This window comes from Chrysochloris asiatica, unplaced genomic scaffold (assembly GCF_000296735.1).
Source record: "Chrysochloris asiatica unplaced genomic scaffold, ChrAsi1.0 scaffold00024, whole genome shotgun sequence".
Classification (NCBI taxonomy): Eukaryota; Metazoa; Chordata; class Mammalia; order Afrosoricida; family Chrysochloridae; genus Chrysochloris; species Chrysochloris asiatica.
This window is the reverse complement of record NW_006408542.1, coordinates 25,090,244-25,109,473: the sequence shown is the minus strand read 5'-3', so window position 1 is coordinate 25,109,473 and position 19,230 is coordinate 25,090,244. Positions and strand designations below refer to the sequence as shown.

General features: G+C 36.9%; 1 pseudogene; it reads left to right on the top strand.

The window, feature by feature from the left end:
* Nucleotides 1-466: 466 nt before the first annotated feature.
* LOC102830537 lies at nt 467-13,977 on the top strand (annotated as a pseudogene).
* Nucleotides 13,978-19,230: the final 5,253 nt, after the last annotated feature.

Sequence of the window (19,230 nt, the reverse complement as noted above, 5' to 3'; positions counted from 1 at the left end):
TAAAGATTTACAGCCTCCGAAACCCCATAGAGGGTTGCTATGAGTCGGAACCGACTCCACGGCACGTAACAACATTGTGATATAGACTTATGCGATCTGAAGTTGGCACCTAACAACAACAACATTGTGATACAATCTATTTCATTTATTATTCATGTTATTTGCCTTTCCTCTTCATTTCCTCTGTTAAATTTGCCTATAATTTGCCAGTTTTATTAACCCTTTCAAGGAACCAATTTGTAATCTTGATTCTACTCTAATCTATATTATTTCCTTTCTTCAGGTGACTATAAGATGTTTTTGCTGTTCTTTAATTAATTGTTGGTGATTTGGGGTTAAAATGCAGACTTTGTTCTTTTTTTGATATGTGTGACTTGGGAGATCTAAGAAGAAAGTAAAATAAAAAAGAAAAGAAAAATATAAAGAAGAGAGAAAAAGAAGAAGAAGAAAAACTATAAAAGTCAATATGGCAAGTATTGGTACTAGCAGCCAGATACATTTGCAACAAAAATATGGTGCTTGCTTCTTATGTATTATTCTCCTTCAATATATTTTACCACTTGAGTCCTAAAGTCTAAAAGACCTTTTAGACTTTTCCACACAGTTCCTCTGCTTCTCCCTGTGAATGCTAGCATGTCCTAATGACAGTAGTCCTGTGGTCATTCACCCTCAATCAACTCAGCTAACAACATCACATACCTCCTACTGTTCAAACTTACCAATACTAACAAGAACTCAGACCACATGACATAGCATTGCATACTGGAGTTCGTGGTTGCTCAGGGCATCTGTGAACTCCCCCAGTGAGTCAGGCAGGATTTACTGTTGGAAAAAGAAGGTCAGATTCAAGTGTAGAATGTCACCTTGCAAGTGGCCACAAATTCCAAACTCTAGCCTCAGAGCTCTGGCTTCTTGGTCATCACTGATTCCACAGCAATATTAGAGAATGCATTGAAAATTCCCTGAATAGCACAGACATGATTACTATGATCTAAAATAAAAATATACATGAACTACAGGTGATGGAGACCAAACACCCAAAAGGCTGTGTTCATCATTGTGTGTGACACGAATGTAGACTTTTATGATCCCTTAGGATACAAAGAACCTTCTGAAAAACATGTTCAACATAATAAATTGTCAGACAGCAAAGTTGATCACAGCAGTTATGCTGGAGAGCTGAGTTTCCATGTCTTCTCCAACTCTGGGAACCCACTAGATGGAAAGCAAAAAGGTATCAAACTCCACTCCAATCAAGCCTATAGACATTAAAAGAGAACTTCCCAATTATGTATTTCAACTTGATAAAATCACTTTCATTAGGGTTCCTGCCCATTGTTCAAAAGCTTGAAGAGGATGTTGCTAGAGATTGATTTATTGCATTTTCAGGAGGACAGTCATTCTGGTTGGCAAATTACCACTCCTTGTTCACTGTTTTTGGTCATTATCTTCCTCTCATCGATATCCAATCTACATTCTTTTTATCCTTTCCTTTGAACTGGGTTATAGGATTATCATCTTTATTCATTTCACTTAGTTTCTTAAGTCTTTGTAATAAAATGTCTGGACATTGTGTCTGCCCAGTTTGCCATCTTAGTTCCTTCTTCAAGACAAACATTTTACTTGATTCACCCCTCTTTGAACAAGATTGTCTATAGAGGTTATCCTTGCCCATTCCACACCATTGTATTAGCATGCAAAACGAGGGATATATAATTCGTATCCTTAGTTTGATGGGTTGTAGAGTTTAAGCTTTAATAGCTTTGATTTGCATAAGCAGATTATAAACTTTAAACTGATGCTATAATTGGATAAGACTTCTAGGGGTCTTGGGAGAAACTGAGTTAGTTTGCATATGGGAGGGACAAGAACAATTGAGGCTCAGAGGGAAACTAGTAGGAAGTTTCTAAAATGACCCCAAATGGTTCCCACTTCTTGGTATTCACAGCTTTGCTTATTCTTCTGCTACTGAGTGTGGACTGGGTTTAGCGGCTTGTCTCTAATTTGCAGAATAAAATAAAAATGGTAAGGCATCACTTTTGAAATCAGGTAGCAAAGAGACTGTAAATTGTTATGTGTTTTCTTTCATTGGCTTGGAGGAAAGCCAGCTGCTGTGTTTTAAGTTGCCCTATGGAGAGGCCTACTTGCAAGGAACTGATGTCAGCAATTAAGAATGTGAAACTTCTATACAGCCATGTAAGTGAACATGGAAGTGAATTCTCCCCCAGGTTAGCTGTGAGATGAATGGAGTCCCAGCTGACAGCTTGACTGCTATTTGATGATCCTATCTAAGATATTTCTGAATTCTTGGTCCATAAAAAATGTGAAAAAAATAAATGTTACTACTTAGTTTTTCAGTAAGTTGTTAAAACATAATAATAAATAACTAAAACATCTTCCTAAAAATTCTTGGGAAAACCTTATTCTTCATCTAACTTTATTTTTGTCTTATATTATTTGTCACAAAGTATTTCTTTTAGCAGAAACAAAAATAGAATGTGCAATGTCCATAAATCCATAATGAATCAATAAAACCAATACTGATAACAAGAATACAGTCTTATCAAATTGATGTATTGCAATGAGATAGTAATCAAAAGCCTTACTATAGCTACCTATTTTGGCTATATTTTGCTAAGTTATCCTTTGAGAATTCTCAGTGACTTGTGCATACTTAAGACAAAATCCTTTTGAAAGTCCAGCTTTGGCCTTGCTTACTGATGAATCATACCTAAAGAAATACAAAATAAATTCTCAGATTGACTCCATTATAGATTTTAATTTGTTCCTAGAATATGTTCCCTTATCAGGAGCTAAGTGAGCCCAGGTGGAAGAACTCATTACTTTGCTTCCAGTGTTGTGAGAGTTAATAAATACTCAGGCAATTGTATGTCTTGGGGTCATCCATTAATTATGATGGTTTTGAAACAGCAAGGGTTTCTAATATTAGATGAGAAATGTACCAAAAATTGTCAACATTCCAAGGAACTTCTGCACTTACTAATACTGCCAAAAGAATTAACAATTGTAAAAGTAGCTATGTTCACGGAGAAAAGTGATCTAGATACTAAAGGAAACTCGCTGGTTAATTACTGTAGCAAGAAAGTAATTCTTAAAAAGGTATTTGCCTCTTTGATATTCCAACAAAATAGGATTTTGGAGAGATTTAACAAGTTTATTAAAATTATGCCAACATTTCACACCAGTATCTGAGAAAAATACTGAAAAACTTGTGAATATAGATTCAGTGAAAACAATCTTGGTATCTTGGTAATGTTAGAAGCTTTTAAGTAAAAATAGGCTACACTCCTACTTAACGACACTCAAAATAATAAAGAAAATTTGTCCATCATTATTCTAAACTATTTTGGGTAGGGTTTTGAAAAAGTGATAAGGATATTTTTAGTAAATACCTTGCTTTTCAACAAAATAATACAGATAAAACTGTGAAGATGGGACATGAATGAGATCAAAATCTCAAAAGTCACGTGAATATTCCAGATAAATTTCTTATAATCATCGAATTGGTAAGGTATGAATATATTCTCATGTTTTGTTCTTATTTTGGCTATTGTTGTTATTAAGTGCCATTGAGTCGATTCCCACCTATAGTTACCCTGGATAGGGTTACCGAGGAGCAGCTGGTGAGCTTGATTCGCCGACCTTGTGGTTCAAACTGACTTTGCAGTCCAGTGCATTACCCCACAGCACCACACCAGGAATCCTGCCGGGGTCTGACCTCGACATAGTTGTCACGAGTTTTTGGTTCACGAGGAGGGGAGATCCAGCGGCGATAGGGATAGCGAAAGAATACACAGACAAACAGAAGAAGGGAGACAATGAGGCACCCCAAAGCCAGGGTGGATACATCACTGGTGGGCAGGCTTGGGACTACAGGCATCATGGCCTCTGCAGGCAGCGACTCTCCTTCGTGCCCCACGTTTTGAGGCGCCATTTATGCACCGCAATCTTTACTCCATGCCTTCCAATCAGTAATGCACACCTGGGGAGGCTCGGGCCTCTGTTTTATTTAGGGGAGGAGTTTCACACCAAGCTGGGAGGGACTAAAACAGGATACAGCTAACATCAGTAATTTTCCAGACATTCAGGTAACTTTACATTGTACTTCACTGGTTCGAATCCCAGGCCAACAACTTGGATTCTCAGGCCCAATTAACATATCTATAGCCCCTGAGGTCAGTTGGGGGAAGTTGAGAGTTCTGTAGGAGACGCCCAGGTGAATGGGCTGCACCTGGAAAAGGGATTAGGGAGGATAGGTTCTTTGTCTATAGAACAAAGAACCGAGAAGTAGCTAAGATATTTTTAGTTAATCCTTTGGAGAAAGGTTTAACCTTGCAACCTTTAGTCTCGGCTTTAGGAAAATATCACATTTATCTGTGGATTTTCAAAGGCTCCAGTGTATTAATTTAATATATATACCTGAATATTAAGATGAAAGTAATTTTCCATTAACTGCCAGTGGCCTCATTTGTTACACTCAGCCCTAGAGGGCCTCGAACCTCTGACTAGTCTTACATGGTCTGCAACAGAATCCCATTTTGGGGGTTTGTTGTTATGTGCTGTCAAGTCAGTTCTGACCCATAGCGGCCCTGTATAAGGTTTCCAAGGAGCAGCTGATGAGCTTGAATTGCCGACCTTGCAGTTCAAATGGTTTTGCAGTCTGAAGCATTAGCCCACAATGCCACACCAGGACTCCATTTTGGAGGTAGGTCTAAGCAAATAAAGTTACACTATTTTGTTCCCTACCCTTGAAATCTCAGACTGTCTTTCTAGTGTTTGTGAGACTTCATTTTGCTGAGATTGTCATTAAATATTATGAAAACATTTTTGTTGACTCAAAAACTCATTTAATGTTTGTTTTTCCTCAATGGTTTACTAGGGTATTAGCTAACTTTATTAAGGAGCTCTGGTAGCATAGTGGTTACGAATCGGGCTGCGAACCTTAAGGTCGGAGGTTCAAAACTACCAGCCTTTCCATGGGAGAAAGATGAGGCTTTCTACTCCCGTAAGGATTTACACCCTCGGAAACCCTGTACAGGGTCGCATGGGTCGGAACCGACTCAATGGCACTTAACAACAACAACAACAAGATAACTTTATTAAGTTTCAGATTATAGCTTTAGTCCTAAAATCTTGCTTCATGTCATTTCCATTCACCACTTGGTTCTTGAGTTTTGTTTTAATCTGGTTGCCATTCCCCTAATCAATTCTGAACCATTATCCTTCTTTTGGAATGGTGCCTGAAATATCCCTATTATTAGCACTAACCTTTGCTTACATAAAAATTGGACCAAGACACTAAATGGCAAGGTTTTTCTGAAAAACAAAATCATATCACTTTTTATAGGGAAAGAAATACTGACAAATAAGTAAAATCATCTTTTCTTTATAGATTTTCCTACACTGCTTAATAGAAATCATTCACCTCCATCCAGAGACTCTGCTCTTTCCAAAGAAGACATAATTGGCTCACTTCTCTTAAGATGAATGACACTTATACCTGATTAAAGTAATTTTTTTTTTAATGTGGACATTATGCATTCAATTGCTTATCACATAATAACTAAATGTGGGTCTGAGTGTCATCGTTTGAGACTTTCAGATATCCAGGATCTCTACATACCATGTGGACTATGTCTCATTTGGGCACGTGCCCAGAAAGTTACAAAGGGAAGGCCTTATAGTTCTCTGGCGAATCATGCAGAGCTAATATTCACTTTGTATGCATACCATCTAGTTGATGGTTTCTGCAATAGAAGTTATACAATTGGAAAAGTTGATCAAAATGTGTTTTTAATATTACCTGAAATTTAAAAAATATATCCACAGCTCTCAAATATCAAAAGACAAGTCTATACTATTTTTTTCAAATCATAATAATAAAAAAAAATCCAGTAAGTGTAGACTTCCTATTAGCCAAAGTGGTGTGTACTCCATTGACAGCATTGTGTTGCACTTGAATACATACAATTAGGCAAGTAGAACGGTTTTCTAGACTGAAGGACTTGACTACCTGTCTCTCCAAGGTAGACCCGAAGATATCCTGGACATAGTTTCTTTTCCTGAGTTCAGTCATTTGGGAACATGACTTTGAAGCACCCGACAAAATCTAATCATAACTCTGTTTTCACACTTTGTGTGCATTGTATTAGCTAATTCTGTAGTTTCAAGTCTTAAATTATTGCTGTAGTTATTGTTATATTGTGTTGTTGTTGGGAAGTGCCGTTGAGTCAATTCCGACCCATAGCGACCCTGTATAGGGTTTCCAAGAAGCAGCTGGTGAGCTTGAACTGCCAACCTTGCAGTTCAAATGGCTTTGTAGTCTGGCGCATTAACCCACAGCGCCACTATGAAATTCACCTTTAATAAAAAAAAAAAAGGTCAGATGCTGGATTAACTCTAAACTATTGTTTCTTATATGATTATATCAGTAATTATGACAGTACAGTAGATCTGGAATAAGACCTTTTTTTTTGGGCCATACATCTGGCCTGGTGAGAAGATGGCCAAAAGTAGGGTGACTAGAATTGGAAAAATCACCCATATCATTCATCCAGTTAGAACTACAGAATGTCATTGACTTCCATTACATTTCAATCTTTGCTCAGAACCTCACCTAGTTGCTACAACTATTGTCTTCAGAGATCAATAAACTCAAAGAATAGCTTTTCTGCTTATGACCCAATGAAAAATTCCTGAGTCCAATTCATAAGTAATATACATTGTACATTTATTTTTTGTAATAAAATGTCAATTCAAGGTTGATGCCCCATATTCTCCTTTGGTGAAATAGTGGAAACCATTAGTTGTACTTAGATTAAAGGTTTCTTTGAAGAGCAGGCGTCCCACCCGATTTCACTGAAACTATGCAAAAATAACCAGTGTCTGCATTACACTTTCTACAGATTTTATATGAGAGGATTTTAAAAAGCTCATGGAAAACTTCTGTTATCTATTTTTTCCCACAATTTATTTGAAGTCTCCTTGTATATCTTTGGTTTTTGTTAGCTAGTATTTTAATTTTTCTTAGTAGTTTGTTCATAAAGAAGCATTTAAAGAGATTATTGTTATTGTTAAGTGCCATCAAGTGGGTTCTGACTCATAGCAACCTTGTGGTTTCCAGTCTATTGCTTATCCTACAGAGCCACACCAGAAATCCTTTAAAGAGGTAATGACAAAAAATTCAAAGCATAATAATTACTGTCTATTTGCTTAGAAAAAGAGGGGGAGATGGAGAGACATAAATAAAAGGAAAAAATGGAATGTGTAACTAATTGCTTCCATGAACAAATGCCTTCTTTGCCTTGAGACCAGAAGTAAACTGTGCCCAGATTTAAGTACTTAACATTTGATTGAAGATTTGATAGAAGAATCTTTATCAAAGGAGGGAAAATGAAGAATATAATTTCAATTCTTATGGAATCCAGATTTTCTGGAGTCATATAGACTGGATGAACCTCTGAAACTATTACCCTGAGATAATTTTTAAACTTTAAACCATACATACCCTCTGGTGACTTATTAAAAACAAATAGTGATTTAACTGAACTAGTAAAAAATATCTACCTTCAGCATTATGCTCGTTTAATAGCATTCTGTATAGGATCAAACTGACAGCAATAATTTGAAAGATGAGATGGAAGCCTTAGGAGGCAGTGAATTTATGTTAATGGGAGTGGAGCAACTTAGTAAAAGAGGGAGAGAATTGAAGTGGTGTAGTTTTATTGTGTGTATGCTTACCAAAAACAAAGTACATAAAGGTTTTAAATATTATGAGTAAGAATAGCTTTACATTCAAAAATGAAAACAATCTAAGCTTTAACTTATTGTTAATTTGATCATGTGTTAAATTATTAGTTGTAATAACTTTCCCCTAATATGCCTGAATATTTTTTATTATATAGATAATATAGAACTCCTTTTAATTCTGCTGGTGCCATAGGTTAAATACTGAGTTGCTAACCTGCTGAGTCAGTGGTTCAAATCCACTAGTTGCTCAACAGGAAAAAGATAAAAGTTTGAGCTGTTTTTTATTTTTTGTTTTTGTGGAATAGTTCTACAAGTTTTTACAGGGTCCCTCTGAGTCAGGATCAAAGTTTTTTAAAAATTAAAGTCACTGTTGTAGAATTGTTCAGTGCCACCAAGTTGGTTCTGACTCATAGCGACCTCGTGTATAGGGTTCCCAAAGAGTAAGCTAGTTTGTTTGAACTACTGACCTTGTGGTTCAAACCGACCTTGTGATCCCAAGCTTATCACACAGAACCACAACAGGACTCCAGCAATAAAGTGTATATTTATAGTAAATTTATCTATGGTATAACTCAAGCATCTGTCACATGATATTTATAAAGTACCACTATATGGAGTAATTGTGAATTTGATTGAACCATTTCATTATTTGTTGAGTACCATATGTACGTTCAGCACTGCTCTATATCCAGTGAATAATACAAAAAAGATATGTAGGAATTATTGAATGTGAAGCTAATTCATTCTGTAAATTTTCTTCAGAGTCATAATAAGTTGTTTAAAACAAAACTAAACAAAAACCTGCTAGACAAATTCAATAATCTTTTCATCAGACCCAAGAAGTAGCTGTTTTAGTAACATACAATCTTGACTCATGGACACATAGTGCAGACATTTTGCTATTCTGCAAATTCTGCACCATGTAACTCAAAGGTAATCTTTTAGTTTACTTGAAGAAGAATCAAAGTAATAAATATAAATTCATGAATTACATGAGATCTCCAAATAGTTAGGCCAGTTTAGTCAATCAGGAGGTCTGTGTCATATATTTTCTTCAGATTATACTGGTCTTTAAACTAAATCTATGCTATGAATTGAATTGTGACCCTTTAAATTATGTGTCAACTTGACTATGCCAATTACAGCATTATGTAATCATTCTCCATTTTGTGATCTGATATAATAATATCAACATCCTATGTGTTGTAAATCCTAACCTCTATGATGTTTATGAGGCAGTATCAATTATGTTAATGAGGTCAGATACAATCTATAGGATTAGGTTTTATCCTGAGTCAATCTTTTTTAAAGAGAGGAGGCAAGCAAGCATAGATCAGAGGGATATTATCTATACCAAGACAGAAGAACTAAGAGTGAAGTATATGCTTTGGACCTAGGGTCTCTGTTCTGGGAGACTCCTCTACTCAGGGGAAAGTGAATGCCAAGAGACATGTATCTCTTCAAGGCACACTGGGCCCCAAATGCTGAAAGCAGATAGATAACGACCTTCCTCCTATACTATGAACCTTTCCCTACATCTAGGACTCTGAAATAGGACCTTTAGTCTCCTAAACTGTGAGAGAATATATTTCTACTTGCTGAAGCCATATACTGTTGGTATTTCTGTTATAACAGTTCATATAACTAAAACAGCCTATACATACGCAGCAGCCCAACTTTCCTTCCTTGGTGGGGGGTGGGGAGGGGGGGAGTTCAGTAGAATTGTCTCCTTTCAGTCATTTGCCAGCAACAAGTCTCTTTGTTACAGTGAGTAAGTTTTCATTTAACTAATATTCCTCCTAACTCTAGATTTACAACCAAATTTAGTTGTTGTTGTGAAGTGCCGTCTTGTCAGTTCTGACCCATAGCAACCCTGTATAGGGTTTCTGAGGAGCAGCTGGTGAGCTTGAATGGCCAACCTTGCAGTTCAAATGGCTTTGTAGTAAGGCGCATTAACCCACAGCACCACACTAGAGCTTATAAATTTAGGACAGCTAACTGCAAGATTAACAATGTAAACCCACCAGGAAAAAGGAGACTTTATATTCCTGTTATATTTATAGCCTCAGAAATTCCTCACAGGGTCTCTATGAGTTGAAATCTCCTGACTAGTAGTGGGGTATTATTATTATTATTATTCACCTAATCATTAAGTAATTTTGAAGAGTTTGGAGCCTTGTCTTAATGTAAAATCTCTCCCCATGTGATCACTTCCATTTTCATGGCTACCAATAACTTTTATATGCAAAACTTACAAAATGTATATTTATGCTTATAATCAATATTATCTTTAAAGACTCTGAGATCCCATTTTAAAAAGAAAAGAAATGCCATAAATAGCTTTTCTTTCAAGATATTTGTGAAAATGTATCTTGTTTCTTTTTGAAGAATAAACCTTCCACTTTATCAATTTTATTTGTTCAGAACAGTCCCTTTTCCTTCTTTTGAGTGGCCTGACCCTCCATGGAGTCAGAGTTCCTTTCCAAAGGGAGTTTTAAAAAAATATTTTCTTCCCTAACTCTCTGTTTTAGAATCACTTTTCATTTCCTATTAATACTAATTTCCTGTTTCCTTCCTGCCCTGGTTGTTTCTTTCTTTCTTTCTTTTTTTAACTTTTTATTGTGAATTGAGTGAAGGTTTACAGAGCAGATCATCAGTTTCACATACAACAAATCATATACTTTGCTACATTATAAGGTTGCAATCCTCTCCATATACCTACAGGTAACAGCATTTACTTCTTTTCACTCCAACCACTGCATTCCTCCCTGTGTCTCCTGCTACCCCCATCTTTCCTCTGCCAACCTCCCTCTGGTTGTTTATTGCTGCCCTGTTACCCATGTCAACATGTGTCTACCCTCTAGTGCATGTATTAAAAAAACAAAACAAAAACACAGGGATATATAATAGTTTAAACAACCATATTCTGGAAGCCAGTCTCCTGGCTACCAGCATACAGTCTTTCCCATTCCATGAGTCTAGAGTCCTCAGCTGCTCAATCTCTCCATATCATCATCTCTGGCTCCATCTCTGGTGCCGCTGCTTCTCTGGTTAGGATTCCCTGTACAGCTCATGCTCTTCTCTATTGATGGTCCGAGGGTTCTCTGTTCCTGGAATGCAAGATTAACTATTCCCCACTTTTTGTTACACAACCTCTACCTTTACAGTTATGACAATCACAATTAGTTATTATAAGAACTACTCAATATTGAATCAATGAACCCCACTCCCATCTTCTTTCTCCCAACCCATCTAGACAAGAGGAAAACATTTCAGCAGAGTTTCTAACTTCCTGCACATGCTCTGAAATTAAACTCCCTCTTGAAAACTTGTAAGGCAGCCATTTCATGCCTTTTTAGTCCCTCACCACCACCCTATTTTAGGTAGCCAATGTCTAAATTGCCCATCCTTGTCAACCCTGTGTAGAGAGGGGATAGGTTTGATCCTTGATGTGAAGAGTCCTCCCCTCTTGGTTGGTATTAAGAACTACTACATCCATAAGTGAAGGTCAAGTTCATCAAATTGTAGCAATGTATACTTCCTTCCTGTGCTAAATTTCCTTATCTTCGTCTAGTTGGATTCTGATCATCAAGCCATCAAAGTTAGGTCAAATGGGTGCTATCTACAGGTTTGGACATTCTTGTACATCTCCCCTCACTTCATATCAGCTGGATGCTTCACTTTCAGCTGTAGCCCTCCATGGCTATATCCTTGTCTATGGGCTCAGGAGTCCCCAAGTCTCACTACACTTCAGACCAACCAGCCTTTCCTCTTTTCTCTTCCATCTCAAGGTCGATGGGAGTCTATGGAACGTGGTTAAACTCAGCCTTCTCTTTATTGCTGTCTTTCCATTTCCGCTTACAAGTAGACCAATGCAGTTGCCAGCAAGCTTATGTGTCTGCTTGTGTGTTCCCTTTGAGATTTGATCTTGGAGGTGGGGTTGTCCTAAAGGAACTTGATTGTTTGCCTTGAGGGCTACCTGGCAAATAACTCACTTGGTTTTGTAATAGCTATTCAGACTCCCATTTTTTGTTTTTGATTTTTCCTGCTGTCTTTCTTTCAAGAAGATTCTTATGTTCCTCAAGCCACTCTGTGCTGGTCTATATGTCCTTTCAAGTGGGAATGTCCCACCTTAGAATGTTCTGGATGGGGCTTAGGATTCCACTTAAGGTTCTATATACCATAAAGGCTCTGCACATAGACTATTTCACTGGGCAAGTTCTAGAACCCCTTTTAGGTATTCCAGTCCATTATAGGCTGAAACTGGGCTTACTAGCTTTCTGTAATCATATTTCCCAATATTCCTTTCTAGTATACTCAAGTGTCTATTTTACAATAGTAGGCAAGGGAACCAATATCAATAAGACAGTCAAACATTTTAACATTATTTACCCTCTTTTACCCATTCAGACTATGCCTCTATCCTTATATTTTAGAGTCCTGTTGTTCCAAGGTTGAACATACATCACTGTTTACCTCTGTCCCATTTAGATCATGTAAACCTACCTAAGTGTTTCCCTATCTACCTTGTTCTTCCTCTCCCTTCCCCCTTTTTGTGTATTACAATCCCTTTCCTTATAAATTGCCTTTCTCAATCCCTTAGCAATGATGTTACTATCCTGTGCTTTACCCTCCCCACCATCGTACCCCTGATAACCAACAAAGTTTTTTTGCTTTTTTTTCTCCTGTTAGTAAGGGTATGTTTTCTTAAGCTTTTACAATAATGGTCTTATGCAGTATTTTTCATTTTGTGATTGACTAATTTCACTCAGCATAATGTCCTCAAGGTTCATCCACGTTATGTGGTGGTTTGCAGCTTCACTGCTATTCTTCAAGGTAGCATAATATTCCATTGTGTGTATGTATCAAAGTTTGTTTATCCATTCTTCCATTGATGGGCACTTAGGTCGTCTCCATCTTTTTGCTATTGTGTCTAGTGTAGCAATAAACAATGGTGTGTATATATCTACTCATGTTCTGACTCATATTTCTTGTGGATATATACCAAGCAGAGAAATTGCTGGATCATAGGGTACTTTTACTTCCAGCTTTCTGAGGAAGCACCATTTCATTTTCCAGAGTGGCTGAACCATTTTACCTTCCCCTCACTGTGTCCTTCTTAAGATGGTCGGGCTGGGTATTTGCCTGTAGCTGCCACTCAACAAATGCCACTTTTCTTGCTTCTGCTACATATTCCACTAACAGTAAGTCTTCAGTGCTTATAAATATTCCTTTATATGTAGTTCAGAATTCCGGGACTGTCCCCTGTATCTGTCTGCTTTGTCCAATATTTTGCGCTATTGCTCCCTACAGACTTCTTTCTGCATGTCAGGGCAAAGACACTGAATACACCTGAAGAGTCCACTGTCATGGATAACCAACCAGGGAGTGAATGCCCTCCTAGGCAGGAGAAGAAAGGGAACAGGGTATGGGGAGAAGAAGGAGCAAGAGGAGGAAGAACAAGAAGAGGAAAGGAAAAGGAAGAGAGGATCTTGCTGCTTCTGCTGCAGTTATGGTCCTTTTTCTTCCCTGTTGTTTCTTGACAAAAAAGTAGTGTTAAAAAAAAAAAGTATCAACATTCCAGTGTAAGTGTGGATGTAAGAATTTAAGAATCCTTTCACATAAACACTTTGGCAAAGGTAATGAACAAAGAGTTGGGGGGAAAAGTACCTGAGAAAAGTTAAATATATTTTCAAAGTAGGTCATTTTGTATTCTACTTAAAGTTCAAATAGGCCAGGGTACATTTTTATGCTGAATTAATCCTGTCCTATCAAATACATTCCAAACCCCCAGGGAAGCCTGATTATGTAGCTTGAGGGCATATGCTAAGAGGTTAATTGACTCCTTTCTCAGGTTATGATCATCATTAATGATAATGGACATTCTGTTCTTAGACTTAGCTAAGGGCATACCTTTTTACTGTCCATTGATGCTTCTGAAAATAATAGAGACATTTATATGGGAAATTTAGGAGTGTCTCAGGGAAAGTGTCCAGAGAAGGTCAATTCATCATAACAATAGAAAAAATGTCCCATCACTCAAAAGGTGTTTGACTAGAGTGTGAGGTCAGAGAGAAGAGGTGTTTGACAGATAGAAGATTTGCCACTTTAATATTGCTCATTTGTGTGCCTCCCATATATTCTATTTCCATAAAAATTTATCTTTTTTTTCTTTGTTCTTTCATTTTTTCCTAGGTAGAAATGTAATATGAAATAAAAGGATTATAAAGCCTTCTATTTCAGGTACAACTAGGGCCACACTGGAGAAAACCATCCTTCTTTCTTGAACACTGTCCAGTTATATGAAAGAAGATATCCTATTGGTCCAAAAGACCCAGAAATAACTGGGGTCAGATAGTAACTTGAAGGATTTTTTGGAAGCACTGAACTGTGGAAGAAAAATAAGTGATAGTTGGGCAAAGAACTGAATTCAGTGGCTCTCATTTCAAACTACAGGGAAGAAGAAAAGGTATAAATTTAGAAAAATGACTAGGATCACTAACATAAAGTAGAGAAAATGCAATAAAGAATGGAGTAAGCTGTGGGGCAAGTAGAGTTAGGCAGTTTGTCACCAACCATGCAACAAGACATTTCTATGGAGTTCATTATTTGATTCAGAGGAAAAGTGAAAGACATGAAGTGCTGTTTCACATAAAAATTTGGATTGGCACTCCAACACTCATATGATATAGAATGGCGTTTAGGCCTAATCATTATTCCTTGTGTTCTGTCTGATAAATCTGTGTTCTTAAAAACAGACTGGAGGAAGATAAGAAGAGGATAAAGGGCACATGTTATGTTTATTAAGAGTCACTAAAGCTCACACACAGCGTTGTAGTTAACATCTGTTTGGTCATAACATAGTTATATAACACTGATTGTTGTTATTGTTAAGATTCAGTAGATTGTAACTTATGACTATGTAAAATAGAAGGAAACACTGCCAATCTCACAAACCTTGCCATGTATAAGTCCAGTGTTGCAGCCACTGAGTCAATCTATCTTGTTGGGGGTCTTCCTAATTTTCACTAACCTACTACTTTACATGATTTGAAGAAAGAAGTCCAAGGTGCATTGAAGGAATTGGCAAAGAACAAGGCTCCAGGAATTGATAGAATAAACATTGAAATCTTTCAAGAAAGTGAGGCAGGACTGGAGGCACTCACTCATCTGTACCAAGAAATTTGGAAGACAGCTATCTGGCTGACTGATTGGAAGAGATCCATATTTTGCCCATTCCAAAGAGAGGTGACCCAATGGAATGCAGATATCAATGAACAATCTCTTTGATATCCCATGTGAGTAAAGTATTACTGAAGGTAATACAGAAATGGCTGCAAGCCTACATTGACAGAAAACTTTCAGAGGTTCAAGCCAGATTCAGAAGAGTCCATGGAACGAGAGATATTATTGCTGATGTCTGATGGATATAGGCTGAAAGCAGAGAACACCAGAAAGATGTTTACCTGTGCTTTATTGCGTATGAAAAGGCTTTCGATTTTGTGGATCATGACAAGCTATGGATAGCATTGTGAAGTATGAGTATTCTGGAATACTTAAGTGTGCTCATGAGGAAGCTGTACATGGACCAAAAGGTAGTTCTTTTAACAGAACATGAGAACACTGAATGGTTTAAATTTAAGAAAGGTGTGTGCTACAGGGGTATATTCTTTCACCATACTTATTCAACATGTATGCTGAGCAAATACTCCAAGAACCTGGATTATATGAAGAAAAACGTGGCATCATGATTGGAGGAAGACTCACTAACAACCTGCAATATGCAGATGATACAATCTTGCTTGCTGAAAGTGAAGAGTAATTAAAATACTTACTGGTGAAGATCAAAGAGCACAGCCTTCGGTATGGATTACATCTCCATGTAAAGAAAACAAAATCCTCACCACTGGAACAATAAACAACATTCTTATCAATGGAGAAAAGATTGAAGTTGTCAAGGACTTCATTTTTCTTGGGTCAACCATCAACACTAATGGAAACAGCAGTCAAGAAATCAAATGACATGTTGCTTTAGGCAAATCTGTTGCACAAGACTTTTTTTAAAGTGTTGAAGAGCAAAGATGACAGCATAAGGACTAAGATGCTCCTGACCCAAGCCATGGTATTTTCAATAACCTCATATGCATGCAAAAGCTGGACAGTGAATGAGGAAGACCATAGAAGAATTGATTCATTTGAGTTATGGTGTTGGAGGAGAATATTGAAAGTACCATGGGCTGCCAAAGGAACAAACAGATCTGTGTTGGAAGAAGTCCAGCCAGAATGTTCCGTGGAGGCCAGGATGGCCAAACTTCGTCTCTCATACTTTGGACATACTGTCAGGAGGACCAGTCACTGGAGAAGGATATCATGTTTGGTAAGGTGGAGGTCATAAAATAAGAGGCAGACCCCCAGTGAGATGGATTGGCAAAATGGCAGCATCAATGGGCTCAAGTGTGGCAACAATTGTGAGGTTGGCCCAGGATTGGGCAGTGTTTCTTTCTGTTGTGCATAGGGTCGCTATGACTCGGTACTGACTCAATGGCACCTAACAACAACAACTACTAGTTTACAAAGTTTGATGGTGTTAACCAGATACTAGACTCTCATTATAACATGTGCCAAGTGTGCGGGATAAGTATCACTATCTTTGATTCTAAAGAGCTCTCTGGCCCTACTTTTTTAAAGACGCATTTTGTTGTTCATCTTCTGGCAGTCTATGGTATATCTGGCAGTCTATCTAAATCTGTGCTATATTCTTTGCCAACACACAATTCAAATCTATCAATCTTTCACTGGTCTTCCTTATTCATTGTCCAACTTTGACATGCATATTCTGTGATTGAAAATACCATGGCTTTTTTGTCCTTAAAGTGACATATTTTTCTTCATAACTTTAGAGATGTGTTTTGTGGCAGATTTGCCTAATGCAATACACTGTTTAATTTCCTGATTGCTGCTTCCATGAGCATTGATTGTGGATCCAAGTAAAATGCAATCCTTCACAACTTCTTATTTTCTCCGTTTATCAGCATGTTCTTTATTGGTCCACTTGTAAGGATTTTTGTTTTCTTAATACTGAGTTCTACTTGATACAGGAGACTGTAGTGTTTGATCATCATCAGTAAATCCGTCAAGTCCTCTTAGCTTTCAAGAAACAAGGTTGTGTCATCTGCATAACTCAAGATGTTGGAGTAAGTGTGGTAAAAGGATAGAATGTGGAGGCTCTTTCAAGCCCTTGCTCTGTTTGAATGACTGTCTCTTGGCCTAAGTACAGGTTCTCCATAAGGATAATTAATTTCCATTGCTCACAGTGTTATCCATATTTTGTTATAATCCACAAACACAAATGCCTTAGCATAATCCATAAAACACAAATAAACAGCTTTCTGACATTTTCTTCTTTCAGCCAAGATTCACTTGATATTGGCAATGATTATCCTCATTCCAGGTTCTCCTCTGAATCCGATTTGAATTTCTGGTAGCTATCAGTCAAGGTACCTCTTCAACAGTTCAGCAAGACTTTACTTGCATATGATATTAGTGATATTTTTCAGTAATCTCCACGTTCTGATGGGTTACCTTTCTTTGAAATAGGCACAATCAGTTTGTCGGGTAGTTGTGTTCCAAATTTCTTGGATTAGTGAGTGCTTTCAGCACTGCATAAATCTGTAGAAACATTTAACATGACAATTTATCAATTCTTGGAGCTTTGTTTTTCACATCAGTGCATCTTGGATTTCATCCTCAATACCACTCACCTCTTGAAGTGGTTGAATGTCAACCACTGTGTTTTTGTACAGTTATACTCTATATTCCTTCCATCTTTTTTGATGGATCTTCCATCCATCAATATTTTTCCCATCTTGTTATTGTTAGATACTGTAGAGTTGGTTCCAACGCATAGGAATCCTAAGCACAACAGAATGAAACACTGTGTTCTGCTGCTATCCATGTTTCCATCTTCCAGAATTATATCTGACAATGTTCTGCTAATATTCATAAAGTTTTTGTCGCTAAAATTTAGAAGTTGTCTGTCTCCGCTTCTTCATAGTCTATGTTAATCTGGCAGCGCCACTGAAGTCTGTCCACCATGAGTGACCCTGCTGGTATTTTAAATACCAGTGGCAAATCTTCCAACATCAGAGCAACACATAAGTTACCGCAGTACAACAAACTGAAAGATGAGCGGTGGATTTTGCCTATAGAATCCTTTTATATTGCATCACATGGCATAAAGTTGGACTTCAGGTCTTTCAGTTTGAGAAATGCTGAGTATATTCTTCTTATTTGGTTTTCTACCTCCAGGTCTTTGCGCTTTTTATTATGCTATTTATTCTGTCTTCTAAAACTGCCCTTTGAAATTTTCTTTTCAGCTCTTTTACTTTCTTATTTCTTCCATTCACTTTAGCTGCTCTATATTCAAGAGCAGGTTTCAGAATTTCTTCTGACATCCATTCTGGTCTATTCTTTTTTTCCTTTCTTTTAAGTGATCTTTTGCTTTCTTCATATATGATATTCTTGCTATCATCTCATAAATAACTCATCTGGTTTTCATTTATTAGCATTCAGTGTTTCAAATCTATTCTTGAGATGGTCTCTAAATTCAGGTAGGATATATTCAAAGTCATATTTTGCCTCTCTTGGACATGTTTTAATTTTCTTCAGGTTCAATCTGAACTTGTACATAAATAACTGATGGTCTATTCCACAGTCAGTCCCTGATCTTGTTTTGACTGAGGATATTGAGTTTCTCCATCATAGCTTCTCAAAAATGTAGTTGATTTGATTCATGCATATTCCATTTAGTGAGGTCCATGTGTATAGTTGCCTTTAATGTTGTTGAAAAAGGAATTTGTAATTAATAAGTTATTGGTCTTGCAAAATTCTATCCTGAGGTCTCCAGCATTGTTTCGAACACCAAAGTCATGTTTCCCAACTACTGATCATTCCTCTTTGTTAACAACCTTCATGTTCCAATCACTAGTAATTATCAATGCAACTAGATTGCATGTTTGATCAATTTATGTTTGAAAAAATTGGTAGACTTCTTCAATTTCTTCTACACACCAACACTAAATTATTGGTTTTAGTGTTTGGTGTTTAGATTTGAATAATAGTTGTATTAACTGCTCTTCTTTGTAGGTGTTTACATATTATTCTATTCCAGGTAGCATTGTACATCAAGATGAATCTTGAAAAGTTCTTTTTGACAATTAACGCAACACCATTTCTTAATCTACAGATTAAATTGGGGAGAACTGATGAAATTACAATATGGAGTACTTTTCTTCTAGGAGAATGTTTTATCTTTCTGTTATTTGTTTTAAATCTTCCAATATGTTGAATAAACATTTCTAATTTCCATAGAAATTTCTTGTATATCATTTGTTAACTATATTTCTTAGTAATATTTTTTTGTTGCTTTGGTAAATTATATATATCTTTTTATTTTATCTT